Genomic DNA, 12,757 nt, shown 5'->3' on the forward strand with positions numbered 1-12,757 from the left:
AATACATTCTTTGTTTTATAATTTTAATTAAGCAGAACGCAGCCAAAATATAAAGAGCTAAATCTATTTATTTCAAAACAAATTAACATGGCGATTGATAAACTAAAGTGTTGTTTATATCGTGAAGAGAAGCACATTCAGCATGTACACACTGTTCGAAAAGTTAATGTATATTCTCTCAGATTTCACACACAATATTTCCCGCTACTCTGTGACACGCCCCGGGACATCGCATCCGGGATTTTCCGCTGACTTTTACCTGAAAGGAAAAAACAAACAGCTTGAGAGAGAGAGAGAGGATTAAACAATTCACCAACACAACATACAATCAAATGCAGTCTTTTTCACTACTCACAATATTCTCCCTGATATGTCACTTCTATTTGACTTTTATTTAACTAATAAATAAACATAATCTCTCTGATAGTTTCAATATAGTTTGCCGTTAAAGACACTCCCCACAATCACAGAATTGAATTAATTACAGCCAGTATAATGGGGTATTTATTTCCACAGTAAATACACAGCATGTTCTCTCTGCTAGTTTCAGTATCACTAACGGTTGAACACACTGCCCATTGTCACACAGTAGAATCCACCCGGGACTGGACACTCCCCCAGCACTGGGGCACAAACAATGCAACATATAATAAAAAATTTCTCTTACCGGCTTGACGTAGATGTAACATTTTCAGCCACACAATCACTGCCCATCGGTGGCGGAATGTCCGGGGTTGTGAACGTGTCACAGTGAACATGGTCATTGTTAACAGGAGTGGAAGCAACCGGTAAACCGGGATCAGTGCGGGTCTGAGAGCTGTACACTGTGGGAGAGACAGATTATGGGTTAATGATGGCGGTAAAACCCGCATCAGTGTGGGTCACATATATCTGTCAATTTGGTGAAGGGGCTGGACTTTGTTGGTCTGTGAGTGGAAGAGAATTGTTTTCTACCCACACCCCCGTGCTGGGTTTTACCGCTGGGTGACAGCAGACGAGGTGCATCTAATATCCGAGAATCGGGCGGTTCAGTTTGAGCACTGGAATGATTCCTGGTGCGAGTATTAACAAGGAAGATAATCCACACTGAACAGCATCAGGATCTCTTTTCTAGGACATCTCTTTTCTAGAACACTTCATTTCCTGTAATCACAGCGTGGACTTAAATCAACCAACTCCCTGTGTCACCGCCGATTGAAAGGAATTTAAAACAGCGCCAGTCCATTCCTACACAGAGGGCTGTTGACTGCGGGAATGTCAGAGATGTAACTCACCGAGAGTGGAGAGATCACCGCCGGCACTTCTGAGTGTGAGGAGATCATCAGGACCACCGTCCAGCAGAAAGTGACGCCCTGAGTGTCAGTGACTCCAGTCTCGACATCGTCATAATCGCCCGGAACCGGACCTGGGAGGAAATAGAGATTTCCACTGAAACCAAATGCCAGCACTGAGTGCTCAGAATGATATTATTATAAATCAATCTACCCGGGCCTTGCAGGGCGGGAGAGTGGACCAATGTGGTCTTCGGGTGAAGTGGGGTTATCTGGGGCAATGATTGGACCGTGTCGTGTCGAGGCAGTTTAGTCTCCGTTTTAAAGTCACACATTTCCCACTGAATCACCCACCCAACCTACGCATACATTTCACATTTCACGGCCCATAGAGCCGTGTGAGGAAACACAATGAACTGAATGTTTCCTTCCATTATATCATTGGGGGAAGTCGATAAGATGTTATTTCAAATCAAAAGTATTTCCACAATATTTTGTAACTAAAATCACTGTCCAGTACTACGGATCCTTGGCAGTCTCATTTTTCGACGAGTAAGTTCTGATGTCTTTAGTTGTTGGTTTACGTGGTAGAGAGCTTGAAGTCGGAAATAAGATTATAGGAAGTAAAAATGTACCCACCCTGAAGACTGGAGGAGTTCCTTTCAGGTATTTCTGAACCCGGATCATTGTCACCCAAAATGTCACTGGTGTAATATCCGATCTGATTGAGGGAGTCAATGGAACCCGAAACTGTCAAACACAAAAAATGGATGGTTATTGGAGAGATTGATTAGCACATAGGAGCAGACAACAAAATACCTTCATCGTCCCTGTTACAATATCCTGGAATTTGGTAACTGACACCATTGTGGGCGATCATTCACTACAAGGACTGTAGTGGTTCAGAGGAAGGCCCACCACTACCTTATCAGGGCAACTAGAGATGGAACATAAATGTCGGCCCTCCCAGCAGTCAGACACAATAAGGTACAGTCCATTAGTACAGGTAAGACCTCCGGTATCAGAGCAGAGAAAATAGTGTATAACACAGTCGGTTAGTACAGAGAGAGTGAGCGGGGTTTCCTGATCATGATCCACCTTGAATACGACAGCGACACACCCAGCCCAGTCGACCCTGCAAAGTCCTCCTCATTAACATCTGCGGACTTGTTCCAAAATTGGGCGAGCTGTCCCTCAGACTAGCAAGCAACAGCCTGACATAGTGATACTCACAGAATCATACCTTTAAGCCAATGTCCCAGACTCCACCATCACCATCCCTGGGTATGTCCTGTCCCACCGGCAGGATAGACCCACCAGAGGTGGCGGTACAGTGCTATACATTCTGGGGGGAGTGGTAATGGGAGTGCTGAACATTGACTCCAGAACCATGAAGTCTTATGGCTTCAGGTCGAGCCAGGCAAGGAAACCAGCTGATGATTACCACCTACCACCCTCCCTCAGCTGCTGAATCAGTACTCCTCCATGTTGAACACCACTTGGAAGAAGCACTGAGGGCAGCAAGGTTACAGAACTTACAGAATCAACGGTTCAGATCAAAGCTCTGCAGTCCTGCCACATCCAATAGTGAATGGTGGCGGATAATGAAATATCTAATGGGAGGAAGAGGCTTCATCAATATCCCCATCCCCAATGATGGCGGAGCTTAGCACGTGAGTGAAAAATACAAGGCTGCAATGTTTGCAACCATCTTCAGCCGGAAGTGCCGAGTGGATGATCCATATCGGCCTCCTCCTCAGGTCTCCAATATCACAGAAGCCAGTCTTCAGCCAATTCAATTCACTCCACGTGATATAAAAAAATGGCTGAATGCACTGGATACAGCAAAGACTATGGGCTCTGACAACTTGCCGGCTGAAGACCTGTGCTCCAGAACCAGCCGCACCTCTAGCCAAGCTGTCCCAGTTCAGTTACAACACTGGCATTTACCCGACAATGTAGAATCTGCCCAGGTATGAACCGTTCACAAAAAGCAGGACAAATCCAATCCGGCCAATTACCGCCCCATCAGTCTATTCTCAATCACCAGCAAAGTAATGGAAGGTGTCACCATTGACCAGTCACATAAATACTATGGCTGGAAGAGCAGATCAGAGGCTGGTACTTCTGTGGCGATTGTCTCATTTCCTGACTCCTGAAAGCCTTTCCACCATCTACAAGGCACAAGTCAGGAGTTTGATGGAATTCTCTCCGCTTGCCAGGATAAGTGCAGCTCCTGCAACACTCTAAGATACACACCATCGAGGATAATGCAACCGCTTGGTTGGCACCCCATCCAAAATCTTAAATATTCACTCCCTCCAACACGAGCGTACCGTGGCTGCAGTGTGTACCATCTACAAGATGCACTGCAACAACTTGCCAACGCTTCTTCAGCAGCACCTCCCAAACCTGCAACCTCTACCACCTAGAAGGACAAGGGCAGCAGGCAGCTGGGACCACCATCAACTGCAAGTTCCCCTCTAAGTTGCACACCATTCGGACATGGAAATATATCAACATTCCTTCATCGTCGTTGGGTCAAACTCCTGGAACTCCCTCCGTAACTGCACTGTGGGAGTACCTTCACCACAGGGACTCCAGCGGTTCAAGAAGGCATCTCACCTCCACCTTCTCAAGAGCAATTAGGGATGGGCAATAAATGCTGGCCTTGCCAGCCAATCCAGGAATGAAAAAAAAATTCCATTAGACCATTGGGGGAAATTAACATGATTTTGTTTCAAATCCAAATTATTTCTACAATATTTTGTAACTAAAACCACTGTCCGGTACTACGGGTTCTTGGCAGTGTCATTCATCGGCAAGTAAGCTCTGTTATCTTTAGTTGTTGGTTTTAGGTAGTAGAAAGCGTGAAGTCCAAAAAGGCGATTGTAGGAAGTAAAAATGTACCCACCCTGAATACTGGAGGAGTTCCTTTCAGGATTTTCTGATCCCGGGTCAGTGTCACCCAAAATGTTACTGGTGTAATATTCAATCTGATTGAGCGAGTCAATGGAAGCAAAAACTGTCAAACACAGAATATGGATGGTTATTGGAGAGGTTGTTCAGGACATCGGAGCAGACAACATAATGGCCCGGATTTTCCAGGGCCTATGATCGCATACACACAACATACATGGTCATAAGTTTCCCACAAGTTCCGTGTTTCCACATGTGATGCACATGCACAAAAACACAGAACTTGCAATCTGTCAAGATTCTGTTTGACAGATCATGCTCATCCGCAGGAAATGGACATTCGCTGGCGCCGGGTTCAGTTATATGCCCAACTACTGCCCAGCGAATGCCCACACAACCCTTACACCTGGTACAAGCAGGAGTAATGCCTTCTTGTACCAGTGTAAGCATTTAAATACATAGAAAAATATATTTATTTAAATGATTTAAACATATAAACAGCTTTAAATTTAGTTTACGTTATTTTATGCGCCTTGAAAAAAGTTTACATTTATTATTCAAAAATTAAATTTTCGTTTTAAATGTTTAATTCAATTTTATTTTAATGAATTTTGACCATGTGATGATTTACTTTTATTGCAGGTTTGTTAAAATGTATTATTTAGGGGATTCCTATTATACTTATGTGGATTGCGTATGTAAATATTTATCCTCAATCAACATAACAAGGACAGATTTTTCAGTCATTATCACATTGCTGTTTGTGGGAGCTTGCTGTGCGCAACTTGGCTGCCGCATTTCTCACATTACAACAGTAACTGCACTCCAAAAGTACTTCAGTCCGGTTGTCGTGAAAGGCGCTATATAAATGCAAGCCTTCACAGAAATCACAGAAACCCCACAGTGCAGATAGAGGCCATTTCGGCCCATCGAGCCTGCACTGACACATATCCCACCCGATCCCCGTAACCCCTACAACAACACATATGCCACCCTATCCCTGTAACCCCACGTATTTAATCCCCCTAACACTAAGGGTCAATTTATCATAGCCAATCAACCTAACCTGCACATCTTTGGACTGTGGGAGGAAACCGGAGCACCCGGAGAAAACCCACGCAAACACGGGGAGAATGTGCAAACTCCACACAGACAGTCGCCCGAGGCCGGATTCGAACCCGGGTCTCTGGCGCTGTGAGGCAACAGTGCTAACCACTATGCCACCATGAGCATAATGCGAATCCCCGTTTGATTTGTTGGGTTGGCCCATGTGATCCCAGGGATGCTTGCGCACCGCATGTGCTCCTGAGATACGTGGGCCTTGACAAAGGCATATGCCTGGAGGCCCAGGAGCACAAGTGTCCGAAGGTCCAGAGGCACCAGGTAGGTGTGGAGTTTACTTGTGGTTCAGAGGCATTCGCCCGCGGGAAGCCTCCGACCGCAATTTCCGGCCCAGTAGCTTCATCGTCCCTGTGACAATGTGCTGGAATTAAGTAACTGACACCATTGTTGGAGATTATTAACCACAAGGACTGCAGTGGTTTAGGAGGAGGGCCCATCACCACCTTATCAGTACAACTAAGGATGGACCATAAATGACGGCCTCCCAGCGGTCAGACACAATAATATACAGTACAGCCTATGAGTACAGGCAATATCTCGGATATCAGAGCAGAGAAAATAGTGTATAGCATAGTTGTTTAGTACAGAGCGAGTGAGCGGTGTTTCCTGATCATGATCCCTCCAGCCTTCCACTGTCTCTTTCATTTTCAGAGACTCTAAAACTGCCGGCGGTGACGGCACAAACTGACCCCCCACCCCCGCCCCACACATGGGTCAGAAAATAGTGCAAGGAGGACAATATCCGATTCCTTCATCCATCTGTTTTTAAAGGAATGATTTATGTTAACGGTTATATCCCTCCCTAAAAATAGCCCATACAAAGGTTTCATCGATTCGATAAGCGTTATTGCTATAATATCCTGAAGCACAATGTGTAAATTAATGTTAAATATCAGAATACAATCTATTAGAATAAGTCGGATAGAAACAATCAATCACAGGTTAGGATTTCCTGCGAGGAACGTGTTCCAGATACAGGAATCCAGTCACCGATAGAAATGGAATCTGGGTCAATGCGACTGTCGACTCATAAAAGCAGCGAGTTTTTATTGGATTGCTTAAAGGGAATAAAATGAAATGTTCGTGACAGAGACTCCAAGGTCAGCTAACACAGGAAATGATGGCCTTGATTTTCCGCGGCCAATGACGGTGTACACACCATCCATCGTAAGTTTCCTGCAAGTTCAGGGTTCCGCGTGTGATGCCCGACAACCCAGAACTTGCAATCTGTCCAGATTCTGTTTAACCGATCGTTCGAATCCGCAGCAAATTGACATTCACTGGTGCAGAATTGGATTATTTGCCCAAGTACTGCCCAGCGAATGGCCACGAAAGCCTTAGACCGGGTAAACGCAGCGGTAAGACCTTCTTTTACCAGCATAAGGGTTTAAATAATTCTTGAAATACATTTCTTAGAGTGATGTATATATTTTAATTTATTTCAGGTAATGTTTTGCACCTTTAAAAATGTTTATATTTATTCTACAAGAAAAATTGTTTTAAATGTTTAATTAAATTGTGTTTCAACTAATTTGGAACCTGTGATTATTTATTTTTATTTAAGTGGTGTGAAACTGCGCTTTCAATTTGCGGTCGGGGGCTCCCCGCGGGTGAATGCCTCCGAACCGCAAGAATAGTGCGAACCGACCTGATGGTCTGGGAGGTTCGGACACTTGCGGTCCTGGGCCTCTCCGCGCACACCCAGGGCGCACGTGGCTCACAAGCACCTCTCGGATCACGTGGGCCAGCCCAACCAATCATAAAGGAGAATCGCCACTATGCTAATGTGTTCACGGACGGAATCCCCATAATCATGAATAGGAATCCACTAAAAAAGACAATTGCGCACCAGTTAAATAAAAACAAACCATTTCACATTCAAAATTAATTAAAATACCATGTAATTAAGCATTTAAAGCCAAAGCTTAAATTTTTGAACGATAAATGTAAACTTTTTAAGGGGCTAAAAATAACCTAAACTAATTTTAAAGTTTTATTATGTTTAAATAATTTTTAAAACTATTTTAATATTTATTTAATGTCTTACTCTTAAAAAGAAGTCCTTACCCCTGCTTTTACCAGGTGTAAGAGTTTCACGGGCATTCGCTGGGCAGTATTTGGTTAAATAGCCCAGCTCTCCGCCAGCTTTGTGTCCATTTCCCGGGATGCGGTGGATCTGTCGAGCTGAAACTTGAAAGATCGCAAGTTCCGAATTTTTGCGCATTGTGGAAACCCGGAAGTTGTGGGGCACGAATGGCTGCGTACACACCACGTACTCGGTCATCAGCCCCGGAAAATCTGGGCCATTATGATTAAGGCGATTCTATACTTAAATGGAATCCCCATAAGCAAATTAGGAATCCCCCTTTGTGATTGGTTGGACTGGCCCACTGCAGGCGGACACCTACAGGCCCAGGAGTGGAACAGACCAAGGATCTGGAGGCAGCAGGGAGCTGCGTCCTATTCTTGCGGTTCAGATGCGTTCGTCTACAGCAAGCATCCGACCGCAACGTCGAGGCCAATGGGCCGTATTTAGCGATCGGAGGCTTCCCGCGTGCGGAGACCTTTGATCTGGAAAAAATCTACGCACTTACCTGAGGGCTCCTGAGGTGCGTATAATTCCGCTCCTGGGCGTTTCCAACTCCAAGTACACAGGGCCCAGGTATCCCAGAGACACAAGAGTCCCTGGGATCAAGTGGGCCATGGGGAGCCAATCAAAGAAGGGAATCTCCCTTTATGCACGTGACAGACGGACCTGTCAAATATATGAATGGAGATCACCCCAAAAACACTGTAAAACTTTAAATAAATTTTAAAAAACTTCACCTTTTTTAAATTAGTTCAAATTACAATAAATTAAATATTTTAAACAAAAATTTAATTTTTTGAAAAAATAATTAAAGCTTTTTACGGAGCTTAAAATAAACTTACCTTTTTTAAACGAATTTTTAAATGATAAATGGGTGAAAATATTTTTTGTTACTTTTTTCAACTCTTATCCTGGTAAAAGCAGGCCTTACACAGCGCGTACACACAATTGGGATCAGAATATTCGGCCCAATATTTAAAGGGAAGACAATAAGTGAAGGAATGAAGATGGTATCAATCGATCTGTGACTTCATGTCATGTTTGAGTGAATATAAAATAAAAGAATACAATCAGCCGATGGGTTTATTATTCCTGGGCTCAGATATCTGAGGGAGTCCGTGTGGAGCCGGGTGGGAAATGGAAACAGCGTCTCTGCTCGCTATTTAGAAACAACCCAAAAACCCGTTCTTTGAACAATACCGACCAGTGGGAATCTTCCCCAAACCATTGCTGCTCTCACTATACACACGGACACAGAGACACTCTCACTGTGACAGGACTCCTTCACATGGGGACAGTGAGCGGACTGCTGATCGTGTCCAGTCAGTACATTGACCATTAAAAGGGGTATTTAAGGGGAGGCGATATTTGTCCAGTGAAGATTCGATATCAAACGAAAAATACAGACCTGAACCGTGGGTCTGAGCGGAATCCTCGCCGGGGGGAATATTCTCAATCTCTTCATAAATTGCTTGGTACAAACCAGCAGGTGACTCCCTGCCGCGAGTGACAGCACCTGTTGGAGGGAGGGCGGGGAGATTAACATGTTGATTCACTTCACGCGCGTTTCACAGGAATTCATCAGCGAATAAATCCAAATGACAGATATAGTGATAGTCAGTGGCCAGAATCAGTTAACATGGATGTGTAGGAGGTTAGTTGTGTGTGTGATTCCGTGTGTGTGTCTGTGTCTCTGTGCAGACACATGTTCACCTCCAGCAGATTGCGGCCAGTTGTATTGACCTCGGGAAGAGGGAATGAGAGGGTATCAGGAGAAATGAGCTCCAGTTGATCGCTCGCTTACGGGGCCACACGGGGAGTTCAGCTGAAGAGAAGCTGGGTGAAGTTGACTGATCTCTGCGGACAGCATCAGTTTGGGAGCGCGAGTGAGGAGCTGATGGTTCTTTGGCATGTCCTGTCAGTGTGAGAGGAGCCTTGCTGTGTACACGGAGCAGGAATGTGTTGGGTGGGTGAGATAGGAGTGGAATAGTTGTGTTGGGAGGTCGAATCATCAGCGGAGAATGCAGAAAGGCCTTTAAAACTGTCATCTCTCAAAATGGTGGGCAGAACGCGGTCAGAGAGTTCGAGATTGGGCAACCGGACCCAGAAACTGAAAGGGTGGAATGGATACCCAATGGATAAAGGAAGAATAACAGAAAATAAGTGAAAGCACAGCCCAAACAGTTCAATTAAACTTTCTGTTCCACTGTTGCAGCAAGTAACTTCTTCTGGAATCTCATATACCGGCTGATGAACTGGGACAGTGAATGTGGACACTTTAAATAACTCTCCATTTTAAGTGTCCCATTTTACTAATTCGGGCAGCACATTGAATGGAACAATTCGCCAAAAGCGGATTCAGATTTATTTCTAACAAGATCACGTGACACTCAAAAACAACAACTACTTGTATTTATGAAGTGCCCTTAAGGTAGTAAAACGTTCCAAGGCGCTTCACATGAGTATTTTAAGACAACAAATTTGACACTGAGACACATAAAGATAAATTTTAGGACAGGTGACCAAAAGCTTGGTCAAAGAGGTAGGTTTTAACGAACGTCCTAAAGGATGAAAGAGAGATGGAGAGGTTTAGGCTGGGATTTCCAGAGTTGAGGGCCTCGGCATTAGACTGCACGGCCAGCAATGGTTGAGCGATTGTAGTCAGGGATTCTCAAAAGTGTAGAATTAGAGGAGTTCAGATATCTGGGTGGTGGGGGGGAGTTGTGGGGCAGGAGGAGATTACAGAGTCAGGGACCGGTGAGGCCATGGAGGGATTTGAAAACAAGGATAAGAATTTTTAAATCCAGGCATCGTTTAACCGGGAGCCAATGTACGTCATATGGAAAAGTGCAATGAACTGCAGACTCGCCAGGATATGAAGCGATGTGAGATCAAGTGTTAGTTCAGCGGTAAGATTTGAGCCTCACCTCTTCGTGTTGACTTCCTCTGTATTACCGCCATCAGTGCGATCAACTCACAGATTAGAAGGACTCCGAGGGTTATGCAGATGGCAACAGGGATGGAGATGCTTTTACCTCCCTGTCCTTAATCACAAGATTACAGAAAGATTTAACACAGACACAGTCCGCCTTGTATTTTTTTAAAATGTTTCAGTCAATTTAAAACTGCTCACGTTAACTTCAGAAATTAACAAACCAAGAAAATGTCAATAACACCAATACCACTAATATGAACGCTAACATTAATAAAAATAATAGTACTAATAATGATAAGTACCTGCAGGTGTGAACGGAGAAGCAGTAGGAGGCAAATCGAGTTATGTGGAACATATTGCACAAACATTTCAGCAACTTCAAACATTAAGATTTTGCATTGTAAATATAAAGTTTGTTCTTATTTTCCTAAATCCATGAGTCACATTCACAGAACGAGGAAACCCCCTGCGACCCTTACCGGAACAAATCACACTGGCATCTTCCTTGTGATCACAGTCATGTTGACCTGGTGGTGAGGAACGACAGTCGGACAGAAAGGATTCACTTCCGGTGCACTTCACCTCATCCAGCCAGATAAGACCGGCACCCTGGGCAATTGCGGCCCCTCCTGCGGCCAATAGAGCGGGGCCGCAACCCAGCTGTCTGCAGACAACATTGGCATCGGCCATATCCCAGGAGTCATCACACACCATGCCCCAGCTGTTATTGGACAATATCTCCACTCTCCCGGAGCAGTTGGTGTTGCCTCCAACCAGGCGCAACGGTTGTCCCGAGTCTATCAAAGAGAATCATTTATTGTTATTTATTTAGTACAAGCCTGGAATACAAGTCAGATAGTTGGTATAATGAAGAGGTTGAAGCACCTGGTGAATGTTCATGTTTAGACCCAGATTCTCGATCGCAGACCCTTGAACTGTGGGATCTCTCCGGCACTTTGGCTTCTGTTAAGAGGAGAAATATGCTGACTGTATTGGACATCAATGTTTGAAATAACACCCGCACATTGGGAGGTTCCTTGTGTTACCTGAACAAGCAACACCTGCATCCTCCCCGTGATGACAGTTGTGTTCACCCCACGGGTCTGTCTGACACTGCCAAAGGAAGGATTCGTCCGAATCACACTCCATCTCATCGAGCCAAATGGGTCCGGATCCCGCTCCGAATAACCGAGTGTGATACTCAATAGATATGAGGGGGCCGCACTGTAACTGTTTACAGATCACTTCTGCATCATGTCGATCCAGTTTCTCCGAGCACACTGTTCCCCAGGTCCCATTGTAGAACACTTCCACTCTTCCTTCACAGCGATGCTTTCCTTTCACCAGTCTCAGCTCCTTGTGCTCTGTCAATGAAGCAAGAAGTATCCAGGTGGTTCAATTGATAACTCGCTGTGTGTTCATACTGCACAAAACATGTTGCACCGGTTGTGTTCACTAGTGTCGATAATTATTCAGAAATTTAATAGAAATACAGCTAGAAATCGAACGTTGAACAAACAATAAAAATAGAACATGCTGGAAATACTCAGCAGGTCAGGCCGCATCTGTGGAGATAGAAACAGACTTCACAATTCAAGACGGTGACCCTTCGTCAAACTGGAAAAAGTTGGAGATGGAAAAGGTTTTTAAGGAAGTACAGGAGGGGGAAATTGGGGACGGCAGGAACAAAAGCGAAGGCTTGTGATAGGATGGAAGGCAGGACAGATTAAGAGACAAAATGGATGATAGTGCAAGGCAAAAGGAGATGGTAATGGGACAAAAGAAACAAATTATTTGTCTGGAGCAGGTGTTAATGGGAATAGCAGCATCATCAGCAATAGCTACTGCACGAAAGCATTTGGGCAGAGGTTATGATCTGATATTGTTGAACACAATGTTGAGTCCAGAAGGCTGTAAAGTTCCTTATTGAAAGATGAGGTGCTTTTCTTCGAGCTTACGTTGAGCTTCATTGACCAGTGTAGGAGTTTGAGGACAGAGAGGTCAGAGTGGGATTGGGGCATAGAATAAATATCACAGGTAAGTGGAAGCTTGGTGTCAGCTTGCAGACTGAACGGAGGGGTTCCACAAAGCGGTCACCAATCTGCGTTTGACCTCCCCTATGTGAGGAGACTGCATCTTGAGCAGCGAATACAGTGTACTAAATTGAAAGAAGTACAAGTAAATTACTGTTTCACCTGGAAGGTATATTTGGAGCCCTGGACGGTGGGAAGGGAGGAGTGAAAAGGGCAGCTGTTGCTTCTCCTGCACTTCGATGTGAAGGAGTTGTGGGAAAGGGAGGAGGTGTTGGGGTGATTGAGGATTGGACCAGTGTGTCATGGAATGAACGGTCCATTCAGAATGCTGAAAGGGGAGCGGAAGATGTGTTTGTTGGTGGAATCATGCTGGAAATGGCCGAAATTG

General features: G+C 44.7%; 1 protein-coding gene and 1 pseudogene across 1 annotated transcript in view; one reads left to right on the top strand and one right to left on the bottom strand.

Moving 5' to 3' along the window:
- LOC147098145 (scavenger receptor cysteine-rich domain-containing protein DMBT1-like) overlaps positions 1-12,757 on the top strand; it is a 530,447-nt gene that overhangs the window by 295,034 nt on the left and 222,656 nt on the right. The window lies entirely within an intron of this gene.
- The window catches only part of LOC147098148 (scavenger receptor cysteine-rich type 1 protein M130-like), a 188,131-nt pseudogene continuing 176,037 nt past the window's right edge, over positions 664-12,757 (bottom strand).

Source organism: Somniosus microcephalus, chromosome 30, assembly GCF_052327205.1.
Source record: "Somniosus microcephalus isolate GS21.2 chromosome 30, FLI_Smic_1.0, whole genome shotgun sequence".
Lineage (NCBI taxonomy): Eukaryota > Metazoa > Chordata > Chondrichthyes > Squaliformes > Somniosidae > Somniosus > Somniosus microcephalus.